The sequence below is a fragment of the Chaetodon auriga genome, chromosome 18 (genome assembly GCF_051107435.1).
Source record: "Chaetodon auriga isolate fChaAug3 chromosome 18, fChaAug3.hap1, whole genome shotgun sequence".
NCBI classification, from domain to species: domain Eukaryota; kingdom Metazoa; phylum Chordata; class Actinopteri; order Chaetodontiformes; family Chaetodontidae; genus Chaetodon; species Chaetodon auriga.
The window spans coordinates 22362342-22377953 of NC_135091.1; positions in this window are offsets into that span (position 1 = coordinate 22362342).

Consider the following 15612-nt stretch of genomic DNA (forward strand, 5'->3'; position numbering starts at 1 on the left):
CTTCAGCAGGCTGCACAGCCTCAACCTCAGCATCTGGGTGGCACAGTGGCACGATGGCAACACTGTCGCCTCACAGCAAGAAGGTCCCGGGTTTGATTCTCGCTGCGGGCACCGGGGGTGTGTCCTCCACCATGCCTTCGGTGCCTGCCTGCTCAAGAAGGGCCTTTCTGTGTGGAGTTTGCATGTTCTCCCCGTGTTCACCTAGGGTATCCTCCATAAAAAATACCCCACTAAAAACATGCAAGAAGATCACCACCTGACCAATGGTGACAACGAGCTGGGTCCCCGGGCGCCAGTCTGGCTGCCTACCGCTCCTGGTCTGCCGCGGAGGAAGGACGACCAGGATGGGTGAAATGCGGAAGACAAATTTCCGTGCATGTTGTGTGAATGTCTCCCCCCGATTCTTCTTCTTCTTCTTCTTCTTCTTCTTCTTAAAAACACCTGGCTCTCCTCTGCCTGTAACTCACCATGTCAGCTTCATCGACAACTTTCATGTCTTTTGGGAGAGACGGCATCTCTTCGGTCCAAACAGTCTCCACCTGGTCATAGCAGGTGCCCGCATGCTGTCTGCTAACCTGGCATATGGTGTGCAGCATGCCAGTTTCCCCAAACCAGCACCAGCTGATCTGTCCGCGTTACAATCACACCCACGTGACTGACTGCCTGCACGTCACACACACACACCCCACACCCCCCCGTCTGCCCACAGAAGTACCGGACAGCACCATCCACACCATTACAACCATAATCTCACACAGAACACACAAACCAAGGAATGTTTTCAGACCACGCACACAGACTACCATCCAACCGTTTCACTACAATGAGCGCACATTCAGCACGAACATTAACGTGGCAGTGCTGAACGTGTGCTCTCTTTTAAACAAGACCTTTTAATGAATGATATGATTTCAGTTTATAAGTTAGACCGTCTTCTTTTAACCAAGACATGGCTTGGCACTGATGCACCTGTTGCTCTCACCAAGGCTTCCCCACCAAATTTTAACTTTTTATTTTCTACTAGAGCGGGTAAAAAAGGAGGTGGAACTGCATCAGTAGTAAATAACGCACTGACTTCTACTGCATTGTCTTTTAACAGTTTCACATCATTTGAGCACCAGCCTTTGTTTTTAGCAGCCCTCCAATTCTCTGCATTACTGTATATAGACCACCCCATCACTCTAGCTCTTTTATCAGTGAATTTTCAGATCTTTTATCAATCATTCACACCTCTTACAACAGGATTTTAATAACTGGTGATTTTAATCTACATGTTGATGACACCTCGGATCCAATGTCCAGAGAATTTTTAAATCTTTTGAACTGTCTAGATTTTAAGCATTTTGCCCTGGTTGATGCGAGGACACTTGGTTGAGTTTTCTCTCAAGTAAACCCAACAACCTGCCTTTTATATCCAATTCCCACTTCACTTTTAAAAGCATTTTCTGGATTCTTCGAGGAACAGTTTTTAAACATTATGAATTGCTCCCTTCAGACGGGTGTCTTCCCCACCGCTTTTAAAACAGCTGTGGTGAAGCCCCTTCTGAAGAAGAGCACTTTAGACCCCAACATTTTTAATAACTACCGACCTGTATCCAACTTACCCTTTTTAAGTAAAATTTTAGAAAAACTGGTTTTTAACCAAGTCACTGACTTTTTAAATAGAAACAACATTTTTGAGAGACATCAGTCTGGTTATAAACCACAGTACCGAAACAGCACTTTTAAAGATTTTAAACGACATCAGGTGGAACTTAGATAACAAGAAACTCACAGTCTTGGTTCTACTGGATCTAAGCGCTGCCTCTGATACAGCAGACAATCACATTTTATTAACTAGACTCAGACACCTGGTTGGCCTCTCTGGTACTGTTTTTAAATGGTTCCACTCCTATCTCACAGACCGATGTTTTTATGTAAGTATGGATACTTGTTCCTCGGGAACCCATGAAATTAGATGTGGGGTTCCCCAAGGCTCAATTTTAGGTCCAATTCTTTTTAATCTTTATATGCTTCCTCTTGGAGACGTCATCAGGAGACACGGCATCAGTTTCCATAGCTACGCTGATGACACACAGCTGTACATTGCTGTGTCTCCTGATAACACAGGGCCAATTGATGCCCTTTTTGACTGCATTTTAGATATCAAGTCATGGATGGCATGGAATTTCCCTCAGCTCAACCAGGACAAAACAGAGGTTTTAGTTATAGGTTTTGAAGGCCAGACTGAGAAACTTTTACCAAAACTACAAGATTTTAAACCAACCCAATCTGTAAAAAACCTGGGTGTGATTTTTGACTCTGAGCTGACTTTTATCCCACATATCAAAAATATAACAAAAATAGGCTTTTATCATCTTAAGAGCATAGCCAGAGTCCGCCCGTTTCTCTCTCAGGCCAGCACAGAGGTGCTAATGCATGCTTTTATTTCCTGTCGTTTAGATTACTGTAATGCCCTGCTCTCTGGTCTTCCTAAAAAGAGTATTTCATACCTCCAATTACTACAAAACTCAGCCGCATGCGTGCTGATGAAGACCAGAGGGCGGGCCCACATTACACCAGTTTTACAGTTGCTGCATTGGCTACCTGTCCACTTCAGGATCGATTTTAAGGTTCTTTTACTAGTTTTAAATGTCTTAACAGCCTTGTGCCCTCTTACTTATCTGACCTGCTTTTACCATATCAACTCTTGCGGACCCTGAGGTCCTCCGACACCGGCCTTTTATCCATACCAAAAGCCAGAACAAAAACCCATGGAGAGGCGGCATTTAGCCACTGTGCCCCATGTCTGTGGAACAGCCTGCCGGAGAGCCTCAGGACTGCAGAGACTGTTGATATTTTTAAAAGAAGGTTAAAGACACACCTTTTTAATCAGGCTTTTAATTGACCTTTAAATTCTTCTTATATTTTTATCATTTATCTTATGTTGACGCCTTTTATTCTGCTGTCTTATATTTTGTATTATTTTACCCTATTTTATCTACTTTACTTATTATCTTATGAACTTCTCTTCTTTTAACTGTTAAATTATTTTTTTTTAATTCCAGTGTTTCCTCTGGGGGGGTCCTCCACACTGACAGTTGTGTCTGGTCTGCTGCTGGGGGTGCTGTTCTCTAGCCCCTTTGGTCCAGCTGGTGGGGGGGGCTCCCTACCTTGATGTGGGGACTCGCCGGTCTGTCAGGGCCGGGGGGGCCCAGGTGCTGGTGCCCCCTGTGCTCATAGTCCATGATGACTCCTCTCGTAAATGATGTAGCTCTTCCAGGGAAAGCAGTGGAAAAGTGGACTCTCTTCCGCATTCTTCCTCTCCTGATTGGCAGCTTTGTTCCTGAAGACAGCCCTCAGTGGCATCTGTACCTGCTTCTGCAAAACATTTGTGATATCATCTTAGCCCCACAAATCAAATTCAGTTGGCTTGGTTACCTATCTTCACTGATCTCTGAATTTCTGGCAGAACGCCAGATCCTTTTCCATGGCAAATTAACCCTCAAAATTCACTATCTTGTACACTATCCACGACTTATAAGTGAATTTGGGCCTCTCAGAGCACATTGGTGCATTCGATTTCAGGCTAAACATTTGTATTTCGGTTATCATCTGTTGTATGCAACTTCCAGAATGTTTCTCTTACACTAGCAAAAAGATATCAGATGCGGCAGTGTTGGGATTTTCAGAGTAGCACAACCACTGATGGGGCACCTGGTACATGTACTGAAGTACCTCTTCCTCAATTACAAGATTGTAATTGACAGTGTCACATACAAAGTCGGAGACTTTTTTGTCCTTGATGTAGTCCATGGAGAGGAGGTCCCAATTTTTGTAAAAGTCCTCCATCTTATTAAATACCAGGGCCAGTGGTTGGTTTGTGGACGTGTGTATACATCTACACATTTTTGAGGAGCACCTTCATGCTTACAGTGTCCAAGACACAAGGGAGTGGGTTGCCGTCAAGCCAGGGGATGAAGCAGATTTCCATCCATTAGATATACAGTATATGCAGATGATAATGGTAACCTGTTCATCACTCTATACCACAGGCCAATAGAGTGTGGCGTCAGAGAAGACTGATACAGTGTAAGCTATATCAATATACAGTATAAGACAACTATGTTTTTTCTTTCCAAATAATAATTTTATTTATTTATTTATTTTTTTTTTTGAAGAGAATGACATTGATGGAGCAACCCTCGAAATTCTTACTGAGAGGATGGCAGAGAGATTAATCCCATCAATAAAATAACAAGCACAGTTCCTTAAGTGTCTTGAGCACTTGAAGTTGTCATCGTCATCGTCAACAACAACAAATGAGAACAGGTAAAGTATATGCTGTGATGATACTGCAGTTCTGGTTAATGGGGGGTGGGGGGGACTTTGTTTCAGTCTAGTCCCAGTCTGTTCAGTACTATTTCACAAAGCTCAGTTTAACACATTCTTGCATTTTCCTAAAATAGAGCTCAAAGGCCTCATGATGAGCAAACAGCTGGGCCTGCTTCACTGTGTTGGTTTGCTTTCCCCAAATCATTACAGGATGTGCTTGAGGCAAAGGACCCAGAGCTTTTGGCCCCTCAGAGAACGAAGATAAGATCAGTTCTGATCCAAGTCCTGTATGACACCCTCAGGTTACTTGTATGATTCTTATGAAAAACTACTGAGCAATGTAGCTTTTACGTGAGATTATACACAGAATTTATTTTTTCTTTTTACAGGATACAGGTTAGTGGGGCTGCTTGGTTGGACTGATCAGAAGACAGACTCATTTAAATATTATTTTATTTATTTATTTTTGTCCCTGTTTTCATGCCATTCTATTGACTGAACTTCCTCTGGCTACTCCCACTAGTAGCCTCCACTGGTATGTAAGATGACACAAGTAAGTAGACACAAAATTAGTCTGTTTACATGTTCACATCCCACTCCATTGTGTAGATAAAGCTACTGTACATATTGTACTGAAATACAAAATAAATACATGCACCTAATGCCCACATTTGCAGAAAAATGAGTGACTATCATTACTGTATAGCTGTATTTTACAAAATGGCTTGATGTTGACATGTCTTGACAATATTGAGGACAGAAATGGTCAGATTTTGGATTGGACTACCCCCTTCAGTAAATGATCCCTCTCTTGGTTGTAGGATGCTTTACGTGAATCTCTAAAAAAACAAGTTCAAAAAGGAAAGGCGACCCCTCATTGGCGACGCAATGGTGCAACAAATGCGTGCAAAATTTGCTGTGGCAGGATCTGGGAGGAAGCGTCATTCATTGGGTCAGCCAAGCCAGCTCCTCCGCATAAACAGGCCAACTGCATGTATGAGTAATATGGTGGCGCTATCTAGAATATTTCATACATTTTCATTCATATGTACATAAAAAAATTGTTTCATTGCATTGTTTTGGTTGTCATTTCAGTCTTTGGAAACAACTTATAACTTAAGAATACCTTTAAAACTATCATGTACACCTCTTCTTAGTGGTTACTCTTAATATATTGTTTGTGTCATTTTGTTTACTGAATTATAGGTTCAGGAGGATGGAGACTCTGGAGAGGATGAAAGGAGCACTAACGCTCATATCCGCGATATGTCTATAGAGATGCTTAAGGTACATCCAAATATGAAATCTTTAATGGAGGGAATGAGCCGAACCCGTGCTTACCGAAAAACCTTCATGGAAAATGCCAAGACTGAGGAAATCGTCGAAAAGTTTCCAGCACTGAAGCTTCCTAAAATAGTTGGTATCTTCAAGCACTGATTTAATCATATTTGATTCAATTTGTATTATTGCATTTGGAGCTAATACTTTTTGTTCCTCCTTTCAGCTTCTGTGGGAGATGAACGAGCATAGAGCTGAATCAAATGGCAACAAAGATTGTTCAAAGAGCATCAATGTGTGACCTAAAGGAGCGCTGCCAGAGGGTAATCAATGACTGCCTGGATGATTCAGTAAGACAAGGTATCTGTATGTTTATCACAAAGCCACAGTCTTCTGAAAACACCAAAACATCAGTCAAAAAATAGTTGTATTTCCTCAGGACTCATTCGGGATGCAGCAATTTTGTTGCTGCCTTCCATTTTCAGAGAGGACTCATCCTTTCTGTACACTGTGCGGGAAGTAAATACTTAAGCTCAAAAACAATGTTTATTAACTGTGTTGTCTAAGAATAGGTGTTCTCTACAGTATGCAAACACTGATGTCATTGCTCTTATTGTTTTGCTTTATTCATAGCCAGTTTTACTTTGTTTTACTTACAGATATGTGTTGTTGCATAGGAGCCAAATGTGCCGACTCCAGCAATGATGCTCCGTAATGCAGAGGAGGGAAACCCTTTACTGGCACATGGGATAACCCTATACCTGGATGGTATACAAGTTTTGACTGAGGACAGAAGCATGGACATATATGCCATGAGTGCATTAATGTATTTTGTTTTTGGAGTCCAGTACCCAAAAGAACTGACAAGAACTCTCATTTTCATTTCAAGATTTGTTTTGGGTATCCAGGACCATAGTGCTATACAAATTTCAGTGAAGAGAAAGTACAACTGTGTGGGTAGTAGTAAGTAGACTGGATTATGTTGCAGCATGGGCTGCTTTTTTCTTTTAATTTTGTGAAACGTCAGTTTAGTTAAAATGAAATGGTCAAATTCCTGCTGCTGCCCAGTACTGTTTTGCTAAATATTGATGAAAATTATTCTTTAGTCAATACATACGTTTGATCATTCAAATTTTGACTTTTTCGTTTAAAATTACAGTAAGCAACGATTTTTGTACCTGTTTAAAAACAGGAATTTATTTTTACTGAAATAAACATTATTTCTATAATGTGAAAACTTTGTGGGGTTCCCTCACTTTCCGCTGTCACCATTATTATGTGCCCCTACTAATCTCATTGGACCCTGATTACTTTGTTATTTGTAGATGGTTTACTGCTTCATCTGGTGTAGCAAGTGGACGTTGGAATGCTGCTACTAACCATCTTTTTCTCTTCCCTCTCTGCTATGTCACCATTGCTGGAGATTACATGAATTCATCTGCTGAGGACTGATGTGGCTGGCTTGTGTCCTATCTGTCGTGTTGCTGATTCCACTGGTCCTATGATCACGTTTGACCTGTGCTTCCTAGGACCTACACAGCCTCTCCTGTTCTGTTGGATTGTCCTCAGAGTCCCCTCCTTATCCATCATTATTCCAAGATTTTTAATAAGATTTTTTCTCATTAAACACTCTTTGAATGTTTTCTCTTTGTAAACATTGGTAATTGTAACATAGATTGTTAAAATGATGGATGAGCACAATATACAATATATGGGATTCAATAATTCTTTTGCCTGATCTATAGAATAAAATATGGTTCTTTATAGAACCATCAGAGGACACGATAGTTATAGGTGAAACCTATTTTTTATTTTTTTTTCATTTTCATAATATAAAAGGGTTCTCAGTGGAACCCCCTGGGTGGGTTCCAGATGAAACCCTTAGAAAGTGAAAAGGTTCTGAATGGAACCCCCAGAGAAGGTTCCAGATGAAACCCTTAGAAGGTGAAAAGGTTCTGGATAGAACCCCCAGAGAAGGTTCTGGTTGAAACCATATGCCCATACAAGGGTTCTCTGTAGAACCACTAATAGGGGGTTCTGGGTGGAACCTTTCACAGACGGTTCTAGGTATAACTCTTTATGTAGGGTTCTAGGTGGAACATTTATTAAAGGTTCTACCAGGAACCAAAAAGGGTTCACCTATGGGGACAAGCCGAAGAACCCTATATGGTTCTAGTTAGCACCTTTATTTCTAAGAGTGTATACCATCTAATGATATCTGTACTTGTGGAGATCTGCAGTCTCCCCTCCTTTTCCCCATTGTGCCCCTGTGTTTGTCCTTTCCTTTTGTCTCCTGTCTGTCTCTCCCCTGTCTGTCACGTTAGAGTCTGTGTCACTGTCGGGCATGGCCGACAGGTTGGGCACAGCCTCCCCTCCTCCTGAGCACAGCTCAAGCAATGAAGACTCACCTGCCTACACAGTATATAAGGACCAGTGTTTCATCTATGGTCTGGCATGTAGTGGTACGCGGTGGCTCTGATGCACCTTTACTACCTTGTTATGACCCTGTGGGTCATTTGTGAGTGTGTATGTGTTTTTTTTTTCTCTTAGCTGCAGTGTCTCCTCCTCCGGTGTGTGTGTATGTCTCTTTTCTCTCTCTCTCCAGCAGGAATGGAGCATGATGATGGCTGCTGCAGTGCGATTGGTCAGGGGGTGGATCCCCGGTCTATTTGAACTAGCAGCGTGCACTCCCCCAGCCTCTCTCCAGCATTTCCACCACAAAGACACCAGCAGGATGTGTAGATTGTTTGAATTAGCAGCTTCTGAGAGTGTGAAAATCCAGCATGTACTTTGTATTAGAAAACCAAGTTCTGAACTTTTGTAAATATTGTTAATAGGTGTAAATAGTTAGGGCAGTGAAGTAGGGGGAAGAAGCCTTTTGTTTTGCACCCATTTTCTCCTGTGTTTTATGTCAGGAGCTTAGGTTACAACTTTGTCATTTATTTTCCTTTTGTTTATTAGGAAAGTGTAGGGTGATTTCAGTTTGTTCTGTTTGTTATGTTGGCCTGTTCTTCCCCTGAAGCTAAATAAAACTGCACATTGTTTGAATTTGGTTTATCCAGTTGCTGGCCTTCTTTGGAGTGGGAAGCCTGGAGGGAGCGCATCTGTTATGTCAGGGGTTCCCCTAAACCGGGGCATAACATGATTGGGGGCTCATTCTTTCTTGTGTTCATCACGTCGGGTAAGTGCATAAATTCCTTCCTTGTTCTCTCTTTTGTGTGGTTGGCAGTTTTTTCTTTGTGCTGGTGGCAATATGGAGAAAACAGAGTTCAAATTAGAAGAATTCACTGATAATCCGACCATTGAGAAATTAGAAAGGTGTAAAAAAGCTGATCTGGCTCTAATTGCTAGTTTCTTTGAGGTGCAAGTGCCACTGTATGCAACAAAAAAGGAGTTAAGGGACGTCCTGTATGAAAAATTGAGTGAAAGGGGTTTACTTGGTGAGCCAGCTCCCACAGGTGGAGTTGGGCGGGATGATCTGGCTGGTATTCCTGCCCCACCCCAAGGCCTCCCAATCCAACATGGCAAGAGTGAAGAGGAGCTGAGGCTAACTCTGCGCATAAAAGAGGTGGAGGTGAGACACCGGGAGTTGGAGGTGGAAGCCATGCATTTAAAGGTAAAGGCTCTGGAGATAGAGCGGGAAGCCGCTGTAGCTGCCAGTCCTTCACTCACACGGACATCCATGCCAAGCCCCCACGACAGTTTTGATGTGAGTCGGCATATTGCACTAGTCCCCCCATTCAGAGAGTCTGAGGTAGATTCATATTTCACAGCATTTGAACGTATTGCGTCTCCCGAGGTAGTTGAACATCCAACCGCTGATGAGTGCGTCTCTGATTCCGCTACATCCGACGTATCTGACTCGCTTCCTTTGTTCCCTTGATCCAACAAGCTCTCTTTTAGATTGTAATGAAAGTGAACCTGTTGTTGTGGAGCTTCAGCCTGATGATAAAACTCTGACACTTTCAGTAGACAAAGAACAGCTGATTAGTGCACAGAAAACTGATGCTACTTTGTCTCCTTGTTTCTCTCTTGTAACAGGCCCAGAGTGTGAGAAGCCTATATCCTACTTTATTGATGATGGTGTCTTGATACGCCGCTGGTCCCCTGGTTCTGGTCTTACGCACAAGTCTGTGAATCAAGTTGTTGTACCAAAGCCATTCCATTTTCAAGTGTTAAGTCTAGCTCATGACCATGGCATGTCCGGTCATTTAGGAATCCGAAAAACATACATCCGTGTCCTTCATTATTTCTTCTGGCCGGGTCTCAAATCAGATGTTGTGAAATTTTGCCATTCGTGCCATACCTGTCAAATTTCAAGTAAACCAAACCAGGTGGTCCCTGCTGCTCCATTAAAACCCATCCCTGCCATTGGAGAACCATTTGAACATGTTATTGTAGACTGTGTTGGACCTTTACCAAAAATGAAATCTGGCAACCAGTACATCCTCACTTTGATGTGTGCTGCAACTCGTTACCCTGAGGCAGTCCCATTACGCTCATTAAAAGCCTGTACCATTGTAAAAGCACTTGTTAAGTTTTTCTCCACCTTTGGTCTTCCTAAACGCATCCAAAGTGACCAGGGATCCAACTTCATGTCTAAAATCTTCACCCAGGTCATGTCAGAGTTAAATGTGAAGCACCACACTTCCAGCGCTTACCATCCTGAGAGTCAAGGTGCATTAGAAAGGTTTCACCAAACCCTAAAGACTATGCTATGTAAATACTGCACTGAGTCAAACCGTGAATGGGATGAGGGGTTGCCATTGTTGTTGTTTGCTGTGAGAGAAACTTTGCAGGAGTCCTTAGGGTTCAGTCCAGCCGATTTAGTGTTCGGCCACACTGTACGCGGTCCACTTCGTTTGTTGAGAGAGAAGTTTCTCTCTCAAAAATCCAGTTCAGGTGAGAACATTTTGGACTACGTCAGCTCGTTTAGGGAGAGACTGCATCACGCTCGTGAGTTAGCTCATGATTCACTCTCCGCTGCTCAGTTCAAAATGAAAGCTAACTTTGACAGAAAGTCTGTTGTGTGGACATTTGAGTCCGGTGATCGTGTACTAGTACTGTTACCTCTGGTTGGTTCTGGCCTACAGGCAAAGTTCTCTGGTCCATATGTGGTTGACCGTAAATTTAGTGAAACAGATTATGTAATCCAGACTCCTGATCGTAAGAAAAAAACTTGTGTGTGTCACATCAACATGCTCAAAACGTATGTTGACCGTGAAAAGAGTGCCATTTCGTCTCCCGCTGTTGTTGCCCCTGTCGTCTTGGTGTCTGTTGTACAGCCCCCGTATGATCCAAGTGACGATGGGCTGGATGACAGGTACAGCTCTGCTTCCTGTGCACGCCTGAGAAACTCAGAAGTCTTGTCAAACCTGGTTGCATATCTAGCGCATCTGCCAGAGTCCACCAGGTCCGACATTAGTAGTCTCATTCGAAACCATTAATCCCTGTTTAGTGATGTCCCTACTCGAACAAATGTGTTAAGTCATGATATTGATGTAGGTGATCACAAACCAATAAAACAGCATGTCTACCGTGTCCATCCGACTAAACGTGCCATAATGCAGGAGGAAACAACATATCTTCTTAAACATGGTTTCGCTGTTCCAAGTAGTAGTCCGTGGAGTTCTCACTCACTTCTGGTTCCCAAATCTGACCAGACTCTGCGTTTTTGTAATGATTACCGTAAGGTTAATGCCATTACAAAACCTGACTCTTTCCCACTTCCCCGCATGGATGACTGTGTTGATCGTGTGGGATCAGCGAAGCATGTCACCAAATTAGATCTCCTTAAAGGTTATAGGCAGGTCCCTTTGACACAGCGCGCTTCAGAAATCAGTGCCTTTGTTACTCCTGATCACTTTCTACAATACACAGTGATGCCATTTGGTCTGAGGAACGCGCCAGCCACTTTCCAGCAGCTGATGAAGACAGTCCTCTGCGGTGTGAGCAATTGTGAGGTTTATCTGGATGATATTGTAGCCTACTCATCCACCTGGGCTGGGCATGTGGAATGTGTTTGTGTAAAGCTTCCCTCACACTCAATTTGGCCAAGTGTGAGTTTGGGAAAGCTGTCGTTACCTACTTGGGGAAACAGGTAGGACAAGGTCGTGTGTGTGCTGTTGCTGCTAAATTGCAGGCCATTTTGGATTTTCCAGCTCCCCAGACACGCCGCGACCTCCGCCGTTTTCTGGGGATGGCTGGATATTATCAGGCTTTCTGTAAGAACTTTTCTGTCGTAGCTCCGTTGACAAGTTTAGCCAGTCCCAAGTCACCCTTTCAGTGGTCGGAGAAGAGTCAGTTTGCTTTTGAGGCCGCCAAAGCTCTCCTCTGCAGCGCTCCTGTGATTGCTGCCCCAGTTTTCGAGTGCCCCTTTAAACTGGAGGTGGACGCTAGCGCACTTGGCGCAGGTGCAGTGCTCTTGCAGGAGGATGAGCGTGGCATTGACCATCCCATTTGTTACTTCTCCAAGAAGTTCAAAAAACACCAGCTCCATTACAGCACAATCGAAAAAGAGGCTTTAGCCTTACTACTGGCCCTACGACATTTTGAAGTGTATCTTGGGTCCAGCTCTGTGCCAACTGTTGTTTTCTCTGACCACAATCCGCTCGTGTTCTTGGCTCAAATGCAGAACAGTAACCAACGCCTGATGCGTTGGTTGTTGCTGCTTCAGGACTTCAATATTGAGATCCGTTACAAGAAGGGTTTGGAAAATGTCATTGCTGATGCTCTGTCTAGGTCTTAGAAAATCAAACATTTTTCTTTTAGGGGGAGAAATGTTTGATCTTTAGGTGGGAAGGTGTTATGACCCTGTGTGAGTGTGTATGTGTTTTTTTCTCTTTGCTGCAGTGTCTCCTCCTCCGGTGTGTGTGTGTGTCTCTTTTCTCTCTCTCTCCAGCAGGAATGGAGCATGATGATGGCTGCTGCAGCGTGATTGGTCAGGGGGTGGATACCCGGTCTATTTGAACCTGCAGCGTGCACTCCCCCAGCCTCTCTCTAGCATTTCCACCACAAAGACACCAGCAGGATGTGTAGAATGTTTGAATTAGCAGCTTCTGAGAGTGTGAAAATCCAGCGTGTACTTTTGTATTAAAACCAAGTTCTGAACTTTTGTAAATATTGTAAATAGGTGTAAATAGTTAGGGCAGTGAAGTAGGGGAAGAAGCCTTTTGTTTTGCACCTGTTTTCTCCTGTGTTTTATGTCAGGAGGAGGTTACAACTTTGTCATTTATTTTCCTTTTGTTTATTAGGAAAGTGTAGGGTGATTTCAGTTTGTTCTGTTTGTTATGTTGGCCTGTTCTTCCCCTGAAGCTAAATAAAACTGCACATTGTTTGAATTTGGTTTATCCAGTTGCTGGCCTTCTTTGGAGTGGGAAGCCTGGAGGGAGCGCATCTGTTATGTCAGGGGTTCCCCTGAACCGGGGCATAACAACCTTCTACAATAACCCAGAATATGGCCAATTGCACAACTCACTTCACTAATATTAATGACCAAGTTAGTTGGTTTATTGACTTGTTTACATCAGTTCTTGATGCTTCCACTCAATATACCTCCAGGGCTGTTCCAGGTATTAAGATCACACCTTGCATCAACAATGGCATCAAACAACAATGAAGAGACCAACTTAAACTCAAGATATCTGTTTTGCACAATTTATATTCTTAAAAGTCATTCTCCTCCTTGATCTTTCTTGTTTTAGGTCCCAGCTTGCACTCTATTTTCAACCACTCTCTCACATCCAGGTTCATCCTTTCAGCCAGAACCCTGCCCAGAACCTAATCCTGGATGCTCCATCTCATAAAACCACATAATTACATTGATGTCGGAAAACTACCAGAAACATTTAATGAAGCGCTGATCTCCATAATTGTCAAAAAGATAGATCCCACTGATCCAGGAAGTTTTAGGCCTATTAGTCTGATCAATGTGGATTGTAAAATTCTGACAAAGGTTCTTGCTATGAGGCTAGAGACTGTTTTACCACACTTAATACACTTGGATCAGGTGGGATTAATTAAAGGAAGGTCATCTTCAGATAATGTTAGACGCCTGCTACATCTTATATGGCTTAATTGAGATGAAAGCATCCCACTAGCCGCCTTCTCCTTAGATGCCCAAAAGGCGTTTGATTGGGTGGAGTGGGGCTTTGTGCGGCATACACTTGGAACGTTTGGGTTTGGTGAAGGTTTTATCAAATGGGTTAATGTGATCTATTCAGATCCCAGGGCAACAGTGATAACGAATGAACTGACCTCACCCTTCTTTGGCCTAACATATGGGACCAAACAGGGAGACCCTCTTAGTCCTCTACTTTTTACGCTGTTCCTTGAGCCCCTGGCTATTGCAATTAGGACAGAAATTGCTATTAAGGGAGTGTCACAAGGGGGGGAGGAACACAAAATGTTTCTGTATGTAGATGACATTTTAATACTTATGAAAGAGCCTACGGTGTCCATCCCTAGTGTTCTGTCAACAATTGAATCATTCTCAAAATTATCAGGCTATAAAATAAATTGGCAAAAATCCGAAGGTATGCCAATATCGAGAGGTTGCAATCAATCAGTAATCTCTACATTCCAGTTTAAGGTTATCCCATCTGGAATGAAATATCTAGGGATTAGATTATGCTCAGGTCTAGAAAATATAATCTCTATTAATACAACTCCTTTAATTCAAAAAATTAAGACAAATCTGGACAAATGGAAATTGATAAACCTCACTCTGTGGGGAAAAATTAATATTATTAAAATGGCAGTCGCTCCACAATTTAATTACATCTCTATGATGATACCAGTAACCATCTCTGATGGGATCTTCAAACAATATAATTGTATGATTACTTCCTTTTTTTGGAAGGGGAAAAAGTCCAGAATTGCTTTGAGGAAACTCTGTGCCTCAAGAGATATTGGAGGACTGGCTCTTCCAAATATGGAACTATATAGCATATCATTTGAAATGAACAAACTAACAAATCACTGGACAGATTATGGGTCAAGCCCTATTTGGGTTAAGATCAAGAAGGAACTTGCAGCTCCATTTAATATTGTAGAATTGTTATCACAGAGGAAAATAGGCAGACACACGGAAGAGGAAAACCTTATTTTACAACACTCTCGTTGGGCTTGGGCAAGAGCACATAAGATCTTGGGGATTTCATGGTATAAGCAAAATTATTCTTCTATATGGAATAACCCTTCAATTTGTATAGGGAAAAAGACATGTTTCTGGGGTACATGGTTGACAAAAGGGGTACGTGTTGTTAATAACCTCTCCAGGGACCAGTCATTTATATCATTTCAGGGCCTTAAAGAGCAATGTGATTTAACAGATAAAGGGCATTTCTGGAATACTTACAGTTGAGGAGTAGTGTGAGTTCTACTTTTGGTTTAGAATGGGCAAAGGAAGGAGAAAACAAGGTTCAAGAATTTCTCAATTGTCGTCATACTCTGCACTCCGCCTCACTATGTTATAGGAAAATGTCGAATATTCAAACAAGAATGTGTGAATGCTTGAGACTAATATGGCAAAAGGATCTCGGTGGTGAGATTAGTGAAGATGTATGGCAAGAAGTGATTTCAAATGTAGGCTGGGCTACAAGGGATGCAAGGAGTAAGTTCATCTACTATAAGATTGTACACAGATATTATTTTACACCACTGAAATTGTTTAAAATGGGATTAACACAGGACAGTATATGCTGGAAATGAGTTGGGCACATTCCTTCATGCCATATGGGATTGCCCTATGGTACTGCCCTTCTGGAAGGTGGTGTTGAAAAACCTCGAGAGATGGCTTAAACAACCTCTACCAGAATCCCCACAACTATGTCTGTTGGCGGATAAGACTCTAATGCCACTGGACCTTACCAAAGCAGAGCTCCGGTTGACAGTAACCGGTCTTATTGTTGCAGCTCCGATCATACTACGCAACTGGAAGAGCCCACATAAACCAGAGTTTGTGGAATGGTTTAAACTCATGACAGAGACTTCTGTTTTTGGTCCACAAACCAAATAAAG